General features: G+C 47.3%; 1 long non-coding RNA gene across 1 annotated transcript; it reads right to left on the reverse strand.

Annotated features, from left to right (window-relative positions):
- Positions 1 to 12,637: 12,637 nt before the first annotated feature.
- LOC121141826 lies at positions 12,638 to 16,256 on the reverse strand. The gene is made up of 2 exons (XR_005878761.1): positions 16,201 to 16,256; positions 12,638 to 13,441 (listed from the first exon to the last, which is right to left on the reverse strand). It is a non-coding gene; the product is annotated as an uncharacterized LOC121141826 (long non-coding RNA).
- Positions 16,257 to 17,158: the final 902 nt, after the last annotated feature.

Genomic DNA, 17,158 nt, shown 5'->3' on the forward strand with positions numbered 1-17,158 from the left:
GGTATCAGGGCAAGCCCACACCTGCAGGCAGTGCAGCCCAGTGGGCAGGACAGCTCTGCTCTCATTCGGCACCCTTGCTTCCCTATCTCCCCTGTGTCTGTGGACTTGGTTTAGCAGATGGGGAGAGGTTTGAGTTGCCAGAAATTCTGCTCCTTGCAAGGCTAATCCTTGCTCAGTTGGGGTACCGTCCCAGTAGACACTCTACTGGGTAGTTTACAGGGATTTCTGTGTAATCCCGGCTTCTGACACATACCAGGCAAAGGCCAGAGATGTACCTTAAGGTCTAACTCACAGCGGGGTTTCCTGGGCTCATTTCTTCTCTAGAACACCTTCCCTGTGAACAAAAACTCAGTCCTTCAAGTGGCTGACTTTGCTTCCTGATGCCTAGGGGACAGCCGTGCAAGAAGGAGGTTCGATTCTTCCCATCCCCCTTGCATGCAGATGTTGCCAGTCTTCACTGTTTGATGATGCAACCTCTGCCTCTGTTGCAGGCAGAGAGCTGAGTTTGTGTCTTCAGACAGGCTCGGCAGTGGGACCGCGCCTTGCTCCTCTAGGTATATAGCGCCCTCTGTTGGCCACCTGGACTAAGTGCCCTGGACCTGCGACTAGAAATCATGGTGTGTATCTATCTGAACTCAGAATGTATTATCCTTCTACCCATACAAGTGCCCATTGCTAAGTGCCATGCTCTGTCTGGAAGTTCAAGATACAAAAATACACACAGTAAATGGCTTTTCATTTCTTAAATGTATTTCACTGTTGAAGGTTTTTTTTTTTTTGTTTTTAGGTTTTTTGAGACAGGTTTTTTTTGTGTAGCCTTGGTTGTTCTGAGACTCGCTCTGTAGACCAGGCTGGCTCTGAGCTCGGATCCTCCAGTCTCTTCTTCATGAGTGCTGGGATTAAAGGCATGAGCCACCCCACCACCCAGCTCACTGTTGAGTATTTTTAAACGATTTATTTTATTTTTGATTATGAGTACTGATGCGAGTCTGTGTGTGGTTATGTGCACGTGACTGTAGGTCTCCTGGAGCTGGAGTTACAGAGAGTTGGGAGCCACCTAATGTGGCTGCTGAGAACCAAATTCCTGGCCTCTAAGAGCAGTAATTGCTCTTTCCTGCTGAGCCATCTCTCCAGCCCAAGGGAAAGCTATTGCCTTCTCAGCGTTTCAAACGCAACACCTTCTCTTTTTCTTTTTTTTTAATTAATTTTAAATTTTATTTTACATACCAACAGTTTCTCCCCCTCCTTTCCTCCCGTTCCTTCCCCCCACCTCCTTTCTACCCACCCTCCCCCGAATCCACTCCTCAGAAAGGGTAAGGCCTCCCATGGGAGTTAACAAAGCCTGGTGCATCAAGTTGAGGCAGGACCAAGCCCCTCCTGCTTGCCTCATGAGGCATCCCACCATAGGGAATGGGCTCCAAAAAACCGGCTCATGCACCAGGACAGATCTTGGTCCCGCTGCTAGGGACCCCACAAACAGAGCAAGCTGAACAGCTGCCACCTACATGCACCTCTGCCTAGGGCCTAGGGCGGTCCCATACAGGCTCCCTAGCTGTCTGTCTAGAGTCTATGAGCTCCCACGAGCTCCGGTGTCTGTGGGTTTCCCCGTCATGATCTTGATCCCCCCTCCACACACACACACTTGCTCATATAATCCCTCCTCCCTCTCTTCAGCCTGACTCCCGGAGCTCGGCCCAGTGCTTGGCTGTCAACTCCTTTTCTTTAAAAGGTGATCCCCATGCTGGCATCTGAATTGGACTGAGGCTCATTTTAAATAATTCCGGAAGACTGAGGCTGAGGGGTCCAGGCGTCAAGTAGCCCCTCGGGGGTCATTCTTTGCCTTCTAGTGGCGGACTCTACTGCTTTGCTACTTAGTGGGGTTAGCTTCTCGGGGCGGGGGCAGGAGGCAGATTAAAAGCCTCTAGCATGCCCCTCTTCCCTGGTCCCGAGTCTCTTCACTTCCCCTCCCTAGGTGGGAACCCGCTGGCAGTGGGCAAGCAATACCCAGAGCCACCTTCCTTCCAGACGTTGCTAGCCCCTTGGGCTTTTCCTGTACTTGTTGCGCCCACCTCCAAACCAGTTCAAGGCTGACCCACACCTTTCAGCAACCACCACAGAGAAGCCTTGCTTTTTCTCACCCCAACAGGGTTCATAAAAATCAGATTGTGTTCCAGCGGCCCTCCAGAGGCCAACAGGTGTCATTACATCCCCTCCACCAAGCCGGTAGGTAGGGACTAGGGGTGTGGGAAGCAATAGCTCCCTGGGAGGAAGATGAAGAGCAAACTTTTTGGGTTTTCCCTTGGGGGATTTCTGTCTCTTGTTTCTAACCTTCTGTTTTAGCAGAACAGTTTCATTGAACGACAACTTACCCACTCCAAGTGCACACTGTAGTTATTAGCATAGTCACACTAACACACTCAAAGTAAGGAAGGCCATTTCCCTCTTCCCTAAGGAAAGCCCACCCCCCCAAAAAAAGAAGAAATATCACCCCATTAATGGTCACTCCCTACATGTCCTATTCCCAGGCTTTTGTAACCATCAATACACCTCTCCCTATGACTTTGTCTGTTCTGGTTATTTTGTATAGTAGTTGGCCTCTTGGGTCTGGCTTCTTTTACAAAAACAAGCTTTTGCCCCTGTTTTATTTACATTTTAATTAGAATTACCATATAATTTATCACCCAAAGTGCAGCACGTCCAGAAAGATGCTGTTTGCGCTTGCTCTGCCACAGCAGTCGGCAGGACCTAGCTCACTGTGGCCAGCCAGGGAGGCCATCCCACCTGCAGAGGAACGCGTTGAGTCACCCACACCTCTCCCCACCTAGCTGTCCCCCTCCTAAATCAGAATTACCAAGCCTCGATCAACACCCCCCCACCTCTCGGGGAACTGCAGTTAATTTCCTTTCAGTCACTAATGCTGTTTATAGTTGGAGCGTGCTTATGATTAATGGGTAGAAATAAGACTAATTTCCCCCAAAGAAATGAGAACTGGCAGTTTTAGTTTTTCATGAATTTGACTGCATGGAGAGCAGACTGGGAAAGGAAGCAGAGGCGGAAGCAGAGGCTGAAGCAACGCCAATATGACAAATGGGGAAAGATGTCAGGGACAACGGGACCATCAGGAGGAGACTTTGGGAGCCTTAATTGGATGGGTCATGCATGGCACCCCTGAAAATGGCAATGTAATTATTTATTGCTGTGCTGCTAAACACACCTGGCTCACTGTCATGTCTCCCCACGATGGTCTCTGACACACTCTTTCTGGGTGAGGAGATTGCCACTGTCTATAAACAAATGCAAAGTTTTTTATTCTTTAATTGTAAGCATGCATTGAGCCAACGTAGAGGTTGAAGAGTCACCTACTTGGTGACAGTCTGTCCATCTGCTGCTGACAGGGAAGCTAAAGTATGATTTAGCAGAGACTCTCGACCACCGTTCTTCCTTGCTGCAAGAGGGTTCAATCAAACAACAAAATTTATCAACACACTTGGCACATCCCATGTGTCATGTACTCTACCACATGAAAGGCGAGGTCTGTCATCCTCTATCATACTGCAAACCAAACATAGGTGGCCTTGGAATGAAGCTATGGAAAAGGAAAATTTGTGCATTGTAACCAAAATATCACACACACACACACACACACACACACACACACACACCCCACATAGACATACACCATGGGCTCTGATCAGACCTTTGTGTCCTGGAGCCTAAATTCTTTAAGGAATAGAGTAATTTGTCAAAGAGTTAGTGTTCAGAATTCACTAATGAAGCCAATTCGAACCTTTTGCCACAGTGATTGCCCACTGGGGAACTTGACTTTGCATGGTCCCAGGAGCAGACCTGGGGCCTGTCTGCCTCCATGCCAAGGAGCTGGTTCTGGTCACCGCATGCGAATGAGCCCTCCCCGTATCCCTAGCAGCCTTTGTTTGCCTGTGTTTTGTGTCTGGGCTCATCCATCTGGCTCCCCTTCTGCCACCTCTCCTTCTGTTTACACCCACCATCCTCGATGTGTCTTCCAGCTCTTTCTGCACCAATTACACTATAGACAGATTTAGTCGATTTCTGGGCCAGCTGCTCAAATACATCCTTTCCTGCATTGAAAATACTCAGAACAGGCCCCCAGCCAGCCACAGGGATTCCCAGACTCGGAGTCTAGAAGAAACTCACCAGAACTTTTCCAATTCTCGTGCCATCCCCCAAATTCACTCATCAGGAACACAGAAAAGGCATTGATTTCCCAACAGTACAGTGAAGATCCAAATGCCTGTTAGAGGCCCCAGTGGTTTGTGCAGTGAAAAGATGAGGACTAGTCCCACTTGGAGCGTGTCTGTCCTGATACTGTGTTCCTTAGGAGGTTGGCCATGTTTTCTGGGAATGGGAAGCCACTGCCAAAGGCCTTCCAGGAAGGAGCTGGGCCCAGTTCTCAAGCTCGTGGGCACTTTGGTTTTTAGGAGATGCTGTTTGAGCAGATGCCTTTGTGTTTTCAAGCATGTTTAAGACAAGATCATCATCTTTAAGGTCTAGGAAAGGGATCCCCCCAAAATGGGTGTAATGTTCCAAGGAGAGAAAGCTGTTCCATCAGAAGGAAATCAGTCTGGAGACAGGTTTAAGAAGAGTTTTTCCAGGGTAGGTGCGTCATGCTGTAGGATGGCTTGTTCCCAGGAGAGTTATGCATCCCTTTCAGAACCATCTGTACTCTCAAGGATCCCCTGGCTCCCCACAGAGGAGCACACCTTAAAATCCAAGGATTCTGACAGGTCCCAGGAATCTGTGCCTGGCTGAATTCCATGCAAGGGATGACTAGCTGCAAATGCCACCCACTCTGTGGCCTGGCTTCCCTTTGTTCTCTGACATTCCTGGCTCCCCAGATGGCTGCTCTTCAAGCTGCCAGGAGGAGCACAAGCAGAATGTCCCATGTTGCTCCAGGATGGTGACCTTAGTCCAAGGCACCCAAGAGACAGTCATCATCCCTGGGGCCAGATGGATCACCAACAAGCCACGGATGGGCAGCAGAGAGAACATCTGGTCAAGCATGAAGGCGGAAAGGACAAAAGCAGCCCAAGCTGACCCAAGTCGATCTAGGAGCCACTGGTACAAAGGGGCTATGAAGGAGAAGGGTGCAGTGTCACTGACAGTTGTCCCACCTTTGTAGGCCAAACCCACAGATCAAGGCTTCTAAACTCCAAATAGCTCCCATATATCCTGATCCTCATCTCAAGGAATACATTATAAGACAGATAGATAGATAGATAGATAGATAGATAGATAGATAGATAGATAGATAGATAGATGATACATAGATAGACAATAGATAGATGATAGATAAATAATAGATGATAGAAAGATAGATAGATAGAAGGAAGATAGATAGATGGATAGATAGATAGATGGATAGATAGAGTTTTATTTACTGAATCTTTATTCTGAGTCACAGGTGCTTCCTGTACCAGGGAGCAGCATCTATGAGGAGCCCACATAGGACAGAATACTGCTCATCAGCTTCTCAAAGTGAGATGTATGTACCTGTGACATCAATGGTCCCTGGGGAGAGGGGCTACCAGAATGAGCCTATTGGAGCCTAAATGATTCTATCATGAGTTCCAAATGCCTACTGTGGAGTTGCAAGATTTGGTATTTTCTCCGTTGAGGTTTTGATATTGCTTTGTTTTGGTCTATGTGACAAGTCCTCAAATTTTTTGCTGTGTTTTATTTTTATTTTTTCTTTTCCACATTTTAAACGAGAAGAAACAAGAGATATATCCTTTAATCTTTATATATGTTTTTAACTAAAATGAAATTATGTCGTTTTTCCTTTTCCTCCCTCTGATCCCTTTATAGTGTACCATCCACCTCTCCTCCTCCAAATTCATGACCTTTTGTCTTTAATTGTTGTAATTACACACACAAATGCATAAATATGTAAATACAACCTGCTGAATTCTACCTGTCATTGGTTGTATGTATGTGATTTCAGGTCTGGCCATTTGGATATGGATAACCAGTTAAGGAGCTCATCCTTATCTTGCCCTATCTCACTAGCTGTCTGGAGTTCTTTTCCAGGGGTTGGGCTGTATGAGACTTCTTCCTTCCATGACAGCATGTGTGGTGGTTTGAAAGAAAATGGCCCCCAAAGGGAATAGCACTATTAGGCGGTATGTCCTTGTTGGAGGAAGTGTGTCACTGTGGAAGCTGGCTTTGGGGTCTCATATACGCTCGAGCCACACTCAGTGAGTCAGACTACTTTCTACTGCCTGCTGGTCAAGATTAGGGCACTTGACTACTTCTCTAGCACCATGTCTGCCTGCACCCCACCGTGTTGAACCATAATGATAACGAACTAAACCTCTCTGAAAATGTAAGTTGCCCCAATTAAATACTTTTCCTTTATAAGAGTTGCAGAGGTCATGGTGTCTCTTCACAGCAATAGAAACCCCATGACAGAAGTTGGTGCCAGGGACTGGGGTATTGCCACGATAGGCCCGACCATGCTCTTGTTTGAAGGAATATGGATCTCGGGACTTCAGATTAGAAAAGCAGCTGAATGCTCTAAGCACTGTTTAATGGGCCATCCTAGTAGGAGCATAGAAGACAGTGGTGCCGAGCGTGTTTTGATGAACAGGTCCTCAGGCTCTGCCCGTACCCCTTGAATCCAGTCTGCCCTCTCATGAGATGCTTGTATGATTTATGTATATTCAAAGTCTAGAGCAGTGGTTCTCAACCTGCCTAATGCTGCAGCCCTTCTTCATGCTGTGGTGACCACCCCCCCAGCCATAAAATTATTTCATTGCTACTTCATAATTTAGCTACTGTTATGAATTATACTGTAAATATTTGATGTGCAGGATAACTGATATGGGACCCTATGAAAGGCTTGTTTAACCTCAAAGGGGTCTCGACCCACAGGTTGAGAACCACTGATTAAGTGGTTCTGCTGTGCTCCTAGCAAACCCCACAAGCTAGGATTCCGTAAGCTTCAAAAGAGTTATTCAGAGAACTTGCCTGTGTCTCTGCATGAATGAAAATAATGGATTTGAACCTAGGGCCTTAAAAATTTTTTTTTAATTTAAATTTATTTATACAGTGTTTTGTCTGCATGTATCCCTGCAGACCAGAAGAGGGCACCAGATCTCATTACAGATGGTTGTGAGCCACCATGTGGTTGCTGGGAATTGAACTCAAAACTTCTGGAAGAGCAGCCAGTGCTCTTAACCATTGAGCCACCTCTCCAGCCCAGGACTGTTTTCTAGTTAGGTCTGTGTACCTAAGCCTATATCTTTAAAGGCCAAGAACAGATTTTGATTAACAAATACAGCCTTGTAAAAAGTAGACTGAACCAGGCAGTGGTGGCGCTTGCCTTTAATCCCAGCACTTGGTAGGCAGAGGCAAGCAGATCTCTGTGTGTCTGAGGCTAGTCTCGTCTACCGATAGAGTTCTAGGACAGCCAGGACTACACAGAGAAACCCTGCCTTGAAAAACAAACAAACAAAAAAGTGACTTGGAGGTTCAGAGCACTGGCTGTTCTTCCAGGGGACCTGGGTTCAATTCTTCACACCCACAGGGTGGCTACGAACCATGTGTAATTCCAGGTTGGGGGATTCTGTTACCCTCTCCTGGACTTCACAGACACTGTATTCACATGGTGAACAGACATATACAGGCAAAACGCCCACATATATAAAATAAAAATAAATCTTTTTAAGATAAACTGATTTGTAAAGAGTGGTGGTTGTAGACTGGGATTGCAAGCAAATCCCAGCTCCCTGGCAATCGGAAGGGCGCAGCCCAGCATCCCATCAGCAAACACTCTGGTTTCTCAAGGGAAGTCTTCGTGAATCACAAGCACACTGCTCAACTCTTCTCATCCCAGCAGCCACCCAGGCTTGGGGCAGTGAGGTAGTTCTGAGAAATCAGCCGTCCACTCGCCAGTTAAAGCCTGGGCAAGGAGCAGTGAGATGGCCATGTGAGTAAAAGTGCTTGTTGTCAAGGCTGGAGACTTGAGTTCTTGCTCAAAATCTCACATAATGGAACTGATTCCCACATGTAGTTCTCCGACCGCCACATGTAAGCCACAGTGCATGTTCGTGCCTAGACAAAGTTAAGAAGACAGACAGATAGACAGTCTGAAGAGGAGTAACGTCGTGGCCAACACTGCTGATTGCAGCCTGGGGGTCCAAGCGTTGGCTCTCTCTGGTCTCCCTCCCTCATGAGAATATATACATGGGGAACACATTCCTCTGTTACCAAGGGAACATCACTCAATAGTAAGACCCACCAGAGAGTACCCACCACATGTGCAGGCTCTGACCACAATGGAGAAGGCAAATGACAAAGATGGTTCTGCCCTGAGGCTGCAGCCTGGACTAGGCTGAAGGGGGTAGGGGGATGGAGATGGGTGTGGGTTGGCTCAGGTTGATCAATGGGAGGGAATTGGTGGAACTCTCTATACACACTGAGGACCCCGCCCACTTCCCCTACCTGCCCAGACTGAAGCAGCCTCCCCTATGCCCTTGTGCCCAGATCTCCACTCCCCCTTTCTGGGTTGATCCCATGGTCTTGCACATACTAGATGAGCATTCTAACCACTGAGCCAGCCAGGGATTTCTTTGCTTTTATTTTTTTTTTATCGTTTTAGATTTATTTGTTTTTATGCATATGGGAGTTTTGCCTGTGTGTGTGTCTGTGCACCATGTACATGCCTGGAGCCCACAGAGGCCAGAAGAGGTCATCAGGTCCCCCTGGAACTAGGATTACAGATGGCTGGGGACTAAGCTGGGCCCTCTGCAAGAACAATAAAAACTCACTGAACCTTTTCTCCAGCTCTGGGAACTGCTTCATTCCTTCTTCCTTGTACCCCAGAATTTACCTTTGAAAATTGGAGCAATTGTTCTTGCCGTCTGCCCTCTGCCTAGTGAGCCCACTGAGCAGGGATACACTCCTCTCACACTCCCCCTCATGCAGACTCCAGTGATGTCCAGAGCCTTAGTCATGCACTTTCTGAACAGCCACAGCTCCCCTGTTAGCCTGCTGCCACTGGAATGCTCTGCCGCCATAAGTCGTGTGCCTCCCGACCCTGCCAACGTGCGTGTGGGAAGAGTGCAGGGACAACATGCTCACTTGAGGACCCAGCCTTCCGTATGCCTGTGTGTCACTGGAAGAGTATTTGGGACGGGATGCGGCTGAGTGTCATCAGCTTAGCGAGGAAAGGATTCCAGCCACCCAGACTTCTGGCTGAACATTTCCATCCAGCACAGAGAATTTTCGTTTCCATCATTTCCCTAAATAACATTAAGTGTGACTGGTGAGTTGATGTTTGAGCTGCAAGCAGGCAGGGGAAAGGTTTCCACGATGGCTTTGGAGCGGGAGCAAGTATGCCTGAACCATCTGGCTGCATTGAATGATTTCTTCTGACCTCCCAGTTGTGCTATGGAATGGTAAGGAAGCTGTGGGCCAGCCTGTGGTAGGCGCTGGGCTTCACACACTCCTCTGTGGCTGGGCAGAGTAATTGCCCTATGGTTCTAAGATGGTCTTGTTTGGTCTGACTTTCCTTTTGTTGCAAACACTCTTGAGAAGTTCTGAGTCATGGTCAGGAATGACAAAGAGGAAGGAAGCCTGTGAAGAAAACCAAGGTGTCAGACAGAGAAGAGTCCAACGACAGAAGCCATGACTGGAGACTTAGATAGTTGTGACCATAGGCTTGATAATTAGCACAATGACAGATGCTTCATATAAATTAATGTACAGGGAGGGAATATTGGTTTGGACTCAAAGTTGCTTGGTTCTATGGTTCTGAGCTTGTGTCAAAGAATGTCCTGGAGAGAGTGTATGGTTGAGCAAGGCTGTTTACCTCATGGTGGCCGGATGTAAATGAGAGTGAGGAGGGGCCCAGGGTCCCAAGGTCTTCTTCAAGAGTGTGCTCCAGTGACCTAACTTCCTCTCACTAAACCTACCTTCTAAAACAGTGGTTCTTAATCTTCCTAATGTTACAACCCTGGAATACAGTTCCTCACACTGCGGTGACCCCAAACCATAAAATTATTTCATTGCTGTTTCATCACTGTAATTTTGTTACTGTTAGGAATTGTAATGCAAGTATCTGTGTTTTCCAGTGGTCTTTGGGGGTCATGACAGTGGTCGAGGACCACTATCCTGCAGATTCCACCATCTCTCAATAGCACCACATGCTACTTGAGACTCCAGGGGTGTGGATGGGGCATATAAAATCCAAACCATAAAAGTGATGATGGGCAAAGATGTTGACTTTGTTTTGGGTTGTAGACAGAACCTGGAAGTGCAGAGAAGGAAGGAGGGATGGGTGTTCTGAGGCAGAGGTGTCCTCCACTCATCTTCCTGTTGCTATGGCTTGAAATGGACCTAATGTGGCCAACACAGGATCCGCTTGGAATTCCCTCAATTTTGTACCATATCTTTGATCCACCAGGTCTGTTCTGGGTTTTGTGTGTAATGTGTATGGAAAATGTGTATAATGACATTCCGCTGGACTCCAGGAGGTCATCAGATGCAGCTAGAGGTTGCTGTGAGAAGAAATTAATACCCACTGTATGTGTTTTATTGGTGGGCAGTATTTCAGCATGGGGGGTGTTGTGCTTATTGGATATCCAAAGTGCTTAAGAAGAAAATTAAACGTATTTTAATTAGAAATGTGCTTTGAAATTCTCAAGGGAAGTTAATTAGCTATGTTCCAAAGCCCTTTGACAAATGATTGTGTAGGTTTACTTAGTATGTTGGTTACTTTTCTGTTGCTGTGAGAAAAATACACCTCGAAAACCAACTTACAGAAGGAAGTTCATTGACTCCTGGTTCCAGAGGTGGCATGGCAGCAAGCACGGTGTCAGGAGCAGGCAGCCAGCAGCTCACATCCTCAGTCATGAGCACCAAACAGAGAGCAAACAGGGAGTAGGACCAGACTAGAATCGGTCAAAGCCCACCCCCAAGTGACATACTTCCTCCAGCAAGACTCCACCTCCTAAAGGTTCCCCAACCTCCCAAACAGTGTCACCTACTGGGGACAAAGTGTTCAAATACAAGAGTCTAAGTGTATGTGTGTGTGGGGGGGGCATTCTCATTCAAACCACCCAAATGGATTTCTAAGGAAAACAATATTTGTTAGGTTCAAAACTTTGGGGGGGGGGCTGGAGAGGTGGCTCAGAGGTTAGGAGCACTGACTGCTCTTCCAGGGCTCCTGAGTTCAATTCCCAGCAACCACATGGTGGCTCACAACCATCTACAATTCAATCTGGTGTCCTCTTCTGGCATGTAGGCAGAACACTGTATATGTAATCAATAAATCTTTTAAAAAAACTTTGGGGGGGTTGAGACAGGGTTTCTCTGAGTAGCCAAGGCTATTGAAGAACTCACTCTGTAGACCAGGCTGCCTTGAACTCACAGAGATCCACCTGCCTCTGACTCCCAAGTGTTGGGATTAAAGGCGTGTGCCACTACTGTCACAGGTTATAGATGAGAACTGTTAATAAAAGCAAATGAGCTAAAGCATATAAATGAACTGGTATGGTTGGGGAATCAATAAGCACAGCAATTTATAACATCTGGTCTACCCAGATAACTACATGGTGTCTCTTAGAATTAAAGCTCCTGTTTGGAGATTTGCAAGTCACAAGAAATAATACCCAGGGCTCAATCTCACAACCCAGATGTTGTTGTCTGCAACCTGGATATTGCCTTTCGTAGAGCAGTTAGCATGCCAGCATCCAGGGCCCCTCCTGCTATCCTTGAAGGACCTGCCTTCCCAGTAATCCCCAGAAACATCCCACTGATGGCCCCCTTTCCTACACACCATTATCTCAGCGTTTGTTCACTGCTACCTCTCAAGGCCAGTCTTTCTATTTAGCAGTTTCATTTCCATCCACGTTATATTGACATCAGTAGTTCCCTCGCCCTCTTTGCTGGAAGTCACCATTAAAATAGATGCAGCACAGCTTACTTAGCTATCTTCCTATCGGGCCTCTTTCTGGGTTGTTTTGTACTGGGTCTATGCCTATGATATGGGTACATCCAGACTGCTCAGTTTGTAAAGAATTCATCACTGAGTCCATAGCTTTCAGAGAGCTCACATCTTCTATGCTATAGCTTTGGGACAGGAAGCTTATTTGTCTCATTTTAGAGTTGGCAAAATAAGCTTGCATAATGTCCTAGAAGTCACGTGATAAAGCCAGGGTCATCTGAATAAATGCAGCTGTGCCTGTTTCCTCATAGAAATGCAGTCACAAATAACTCCAGAGTACTAAATTCTGGCAATGCAAGAAGGATGAGAGTTTTGTCCTTGTGGGGCTGGCAGGAGAGTGGTAAATCCTCTGCTCAGAAAGTCAATTCATTGCATGTACTGACCAGAACAATAATCACCATAATGTAGAGTGGGGTCTAATCCACAGGAATGACTCTGCCTGGGTTGTGGAGTGTGTGACCACAGTGGAGGGCGGTGGCGTGAGCACCGTGCTATACAGAGGGTTTTGCTAAAAATTTCCACTGAGAGAAAATGTTCCCTGACGGTTTATCATCCTAGGACAGATGTCGGCCAGAGAGTTTTATTTCCATGACTAGTCAAATCCACAGGGCCAGCAGAGCCAGGGAAATACTTTTTTTCAAACGATTCAGATGGAATGAGGAAATCATTTTATTTACTAGTAACACCCGGGGACCCAGATGCCAGGGGCTGGAGGGTAGAGGAATGTAAACAAACACAACACGGGCCAACTCCCAGGCTGATACTTGAAACTAAGTTCCACTGTGTGACCAATGTGCTGGCCAGATTGTTAGCACCCTGGGAGTTGCCTGGCAATCCTGCCTTTTTCTGAGCGTTTTTAGAGAGAGGCAGATAGCAGTGATTGGCTCTTAGGAGTGTTTGTAATATACTGGGTGGTGTGTGAAGTGCTTCTCATGTAATCATTATCATCATCTCCAGTTCTCCAAGGAGTGAGTACAGAACGGCAGGGTAGGTGAGGAACTTGTCCAACATTGCCATGACATGCAGGGCTTTGGGACTGATCTGACCAGGCCATGGGGAATGAAGAAATGACAGGCACCCTGAGATAGGGTGGTTGCTGGGCTCTGATGGAGATGCACCAATGGCCGGGAAATCTGATGTGCTTATTGCAGATCCTGGGATGGTGGGCAGGGTAGCTCATGTCCGCAGGAGTTGCTGGGGAGCAGTATCAGGCCGTGTCATCCTGGAGAAAGAAGCTGTGCTTGATGCTTTCTGCACATGCTGTCAGCATCTGTGCTCGACCAGGGGAAGGCCTTGTTATTCCCATGGGTCTAAGGCACTGGGGTCCTTTACACGGCTATGTTCATGTCAAGAATACACTTAACTCGGGACTTAGTTCATTCATTCAACACCACTTAGGCATCAGGCCCAGATCTGTACATCTTGGCAGGAACTGTGAAATGCTGTTTACTTTACCTAAAAAGGAAGTGGACAGAGTACAGAGGTCAGTGGCACTTGGCTGGCCCAGTGTGTTGGTGACTCTGGAGCCATGGGGACCAGAGCTTATTCATCAAGGCCTTGGTGATAAAGCCCCCATGAAAAGGATCTGTTGGGATGTCAACAAAACCACAATCTTGAGAAAGATGGATTGTACCATTTTCTGGCCTAGAGAGGTCTTCATCAGGTTTCCTAAGCTCAGGATACCACCCAGTGTCTCAGTCGAGTACTGTAGTCTCAGCTACGACTACAACTCCACATCTGCCTGCACACCGCCATGCTCCCCATCATGATGATAATGGACTGAACCTCTGAGACTGTAAGTGGGCCACCCCAATTAAATGCCTTCATTTGTAAGAGTTGCTGTGGTCAGGGCGCCTCTTCACAGCAATAGAAACCCTGACTAGGACAGGCAGTCAATGGAAAGGTATTCAGGCTGTTATGGAATAGACTTTGGAAGCTTCTGGCCCTGCCAGGAGGATCTGGGAAAACACACTGGGTAAGAGAACAAAGATTCCATTGCTATCCAGCAAGCTGATTTTGGATCCACCGCACTGTGTGTTCCTGCAGATATATGTGTGCAGCAGCAGCAGCACTTTCCCGTTCACTAAACATACTTCAGACATCCCAGACACCAGATTCAGAATATATTCCAGGAGTATTTGAGTCACCTCAGAGTGAGGAAACAGACTCACTGAATGTATCATGCACAAGCTAGTAGATGGCAGTCGAGAAGCAGTCTGAGGGAACACAGGCTGAAGACCTGTGCTGTCTAGACTGTGAAAATGAAGGTAGGAGGAGGTAAGAGATAGGGCAACGGCTCCGTGTCCCACCCTGCTCCTGTCTAGCCTCACTCTGCAGAAAAGCTGCAACCTGGGCTCTCCCAGCTTCTAGGCCCCTAGTCCAAGGACACACATGTACCAATTTGGGCGCACCACTCAGCAAAGCCGCACAGCGGCCACACTGGGCAGCTGGCATTGCCTCATCCTGCATCTGTTGAATGAGCTTTTGGGGAATTGGAATGGCCACGTCACCGAGAGGAAATCACAGCTTGGTTGTGTACACAGGCCGTAGGTACACAAAGCTTCTGCTCAGAGGTGGTGAGAGAGGAGACCACGAAAGAAGAGTTCTGAGGAAAGGTGGCAGAGTCTCTGTGAAGAAAGTGACCTCAAGCCGTACTCAGTGTTACCGGCTGTGAGCAAAGGACCCATGCTCCCTGTATATATGGCCTTAGCCTGGACTTCCTAGGTCCAAAGGCCACCAGGGAGGAGTGGGGGCAGATGAACCACTCCCACAGCCCTCCTGTGGCTTCCATCTGCTGAGGCAACTGCCTGGTATCATTTGCATAAAACATCCCCACACCCATGCCATCTGAGATCACAAGTCTTTCTTGCAGATCCTATAACAGCCCCACCCTCCTCCAATACCCTGAGGGTAGGATCCAGCCTTGCTGATTCCCACAGTCAGCTAGAAAGGGCCTCAATGTTTGACCTTCCCTGGGCTGCCATCTCCCTAGATGCTGCCCTAGTCATTCTGAGACCCAGAATGTGTGGAGCTCAGCAAAGGAAACCGTGCTTTATTTCAGTAACACTTCTCCTAGGTGTTTTCTCCTTCAGGTCAGGTCGTTGGTGTCCCTTAGACAAATGGGGAGGCCACCTAGTGGCCAAGTCTTTCTCCTCTCAGCTTTGGGAGGCGATGCCAAGTCAGGTTTGTTTTAGAGACACAGGAAGTACACACTTCCTTTTACCCCTGGCTCCCTGTGGAGGCTGACACCCGTTCTTGTCCCAGTCTACTTCCAAATCTGTTGTAACTTAGCACGGTGGGCTCCTGTGCAGGTGAATAAAAATGCCAGGACAAGCACCAGACCAAGCAATACTAGCGGAGAAAGAGTCATTCCCACAGCATACAGGAAGAGGGTTGAGAGCAGTTTCTGGAGCATTGCTCCCAACACACAGAGACCAGTGGTTTGTTACTGGGGCCATCAGGAAGTAGGATAGATACATTCCGCAGTATGCTTAGCTCGAGGTCATAGTTCAAAAGGTTAACATAGACAGCAGCGCCTCTACGCATGCTCAGCTTGCATCGTAACAATGGCAGACAGGAAGTTTTTGCCATAAAGTTTTAGTTGGAAAAAAACATAACAGAAAGGAATGTTCCTGATGAACTAACTACCCAGCAGCTAACACCAACTCAACTCCTTCATTCTCTTGTGGTAGTCACTCTTGGTTGCTGGTCATCTCTGCCGTTGCTAAACTCCCAGTTCACAGAAACCGAAGTTTGTTTCTGTATCTAGGGTTGTTTCTCATGGGTGAAGATTGAGTCTGAGGTTAAACCGCCTGTGGTAAGCTCCCAGTTAGGAATGGACCTGAGATATACTTCTCCCCAAGGAGGCAAAAGTCTGTTGGAGTAAGAGTAAAACAGAAAAGCAATCTCTCTCCATGCTTGGTATATGGCTGTTACATATGATGCTATCTCAGAACCATGAGGAGGCTGTCCTGAAGGTAAAAAGAATTTTTTAAAAAAATTAAAAAAAAAAAACAAGACAAAACCCAAAGCAACCCACTGTAGAGTGTAGTCTTCCTTGCCAGTCACGTTGGGCCCTGTTGCAGTTGCACTCCCCAAATAATACACAGGACGCTATATTAATTATGAAGCTGTTGGCTGTTTGTTTGTTTCTTACTGGCTAGCTCTGACTTAAGTATGTAACCCATAGTTGTTAATCTAAGTATTTCTCTTACCGGAGAAAGGGTCCCGACCTCTTACTCTTCTGGTGGCTACATAGTGTCTTTCTGTGTCTCTCTTTCCCAGAATCCTCCTTGACTATTAGTCCTACCTATCTTGCTGCCCTATTGGCCAACAGTGCTTTATTCAACAACCAATAAGAGACAGATTTACAGAATGACCTCTCCCATCAACCCACAAAGTCAAGAACAATGGAACAAAAAGGAGGGGGTTAAGAAATAAACCCTCAAGCTTGTACTGATATTGTTAGCGTGTTGAGCACTAACTAAACACCTCTTGATGAAGGAGCAGCCGGCTGGCAATTGACAAGCACCAGAGATGACCATGCTGTTTTGGCTATATTTGGGAAACACGAACTAGTGCAGGCTGCCCTCTGGACATGATTAAGTCACATCTTGCCGTCACATTTCTAAAGCCTTATGGGAATGAGGTTGGAAGGCTAGGATCTTGTCTTCTAAATCAGGCCAAGATGCAAATGAGTTTCCTCAGAGGGCTTCCCTTCAATAAGAGCACCTGGAAACTAAAAGAACGTGTTACCTGTAACCATCTCAGCATGTACACACAGCAACAGCAGGGTAGTCAGGGTGACCATGTCAGACAGTCCTAGTCATGGCGGTGGAGGCAGTGCAAGGAGGCACAGGACTGTCACTCATCACAGTCAGCCTGAAATTCAGCTAGGCATGTGTTCGAGTCAGGAAGGCAGTATTTTGCTCCAGGGAGCCCTTCTCTGTGGTCCTTGGCTCTGCCTTCTTATAAGAACAACTCACACATGCTGGTGAATAGCTTCTTTGTCTTGCCTCCTCCCCTTGAAAATGTAGAGGCCTAGAGTTTTCTGAACCATCCCTGTCTCAGTCAGGCCAAGCTGAGGGCACACCTGCTCAAATCTCATATGATTGCAGGATTTCGTGGGGATTGTTTGGGAGCTGACGGAAGCCATACTCTGTCTCACAAGCA

Source organism: Mesocricetus auratus, unplaced genomic scaffold, assembly GCF_017639785.1.
Source record: "Mesocricetus auratus isolate SY011 unplaced genomic scaffold, BCM_Maur_2.0 Super-Scaffold_100008, whole genome shotgun sequence".
NCBI classification, from domain to species: domain Eukaryota; kingdom Metazoa; phylum Chordata; class Mammalia; order Rodentia; family Cricetidae; genus Mesocricetus; species Mesocricetus auratus.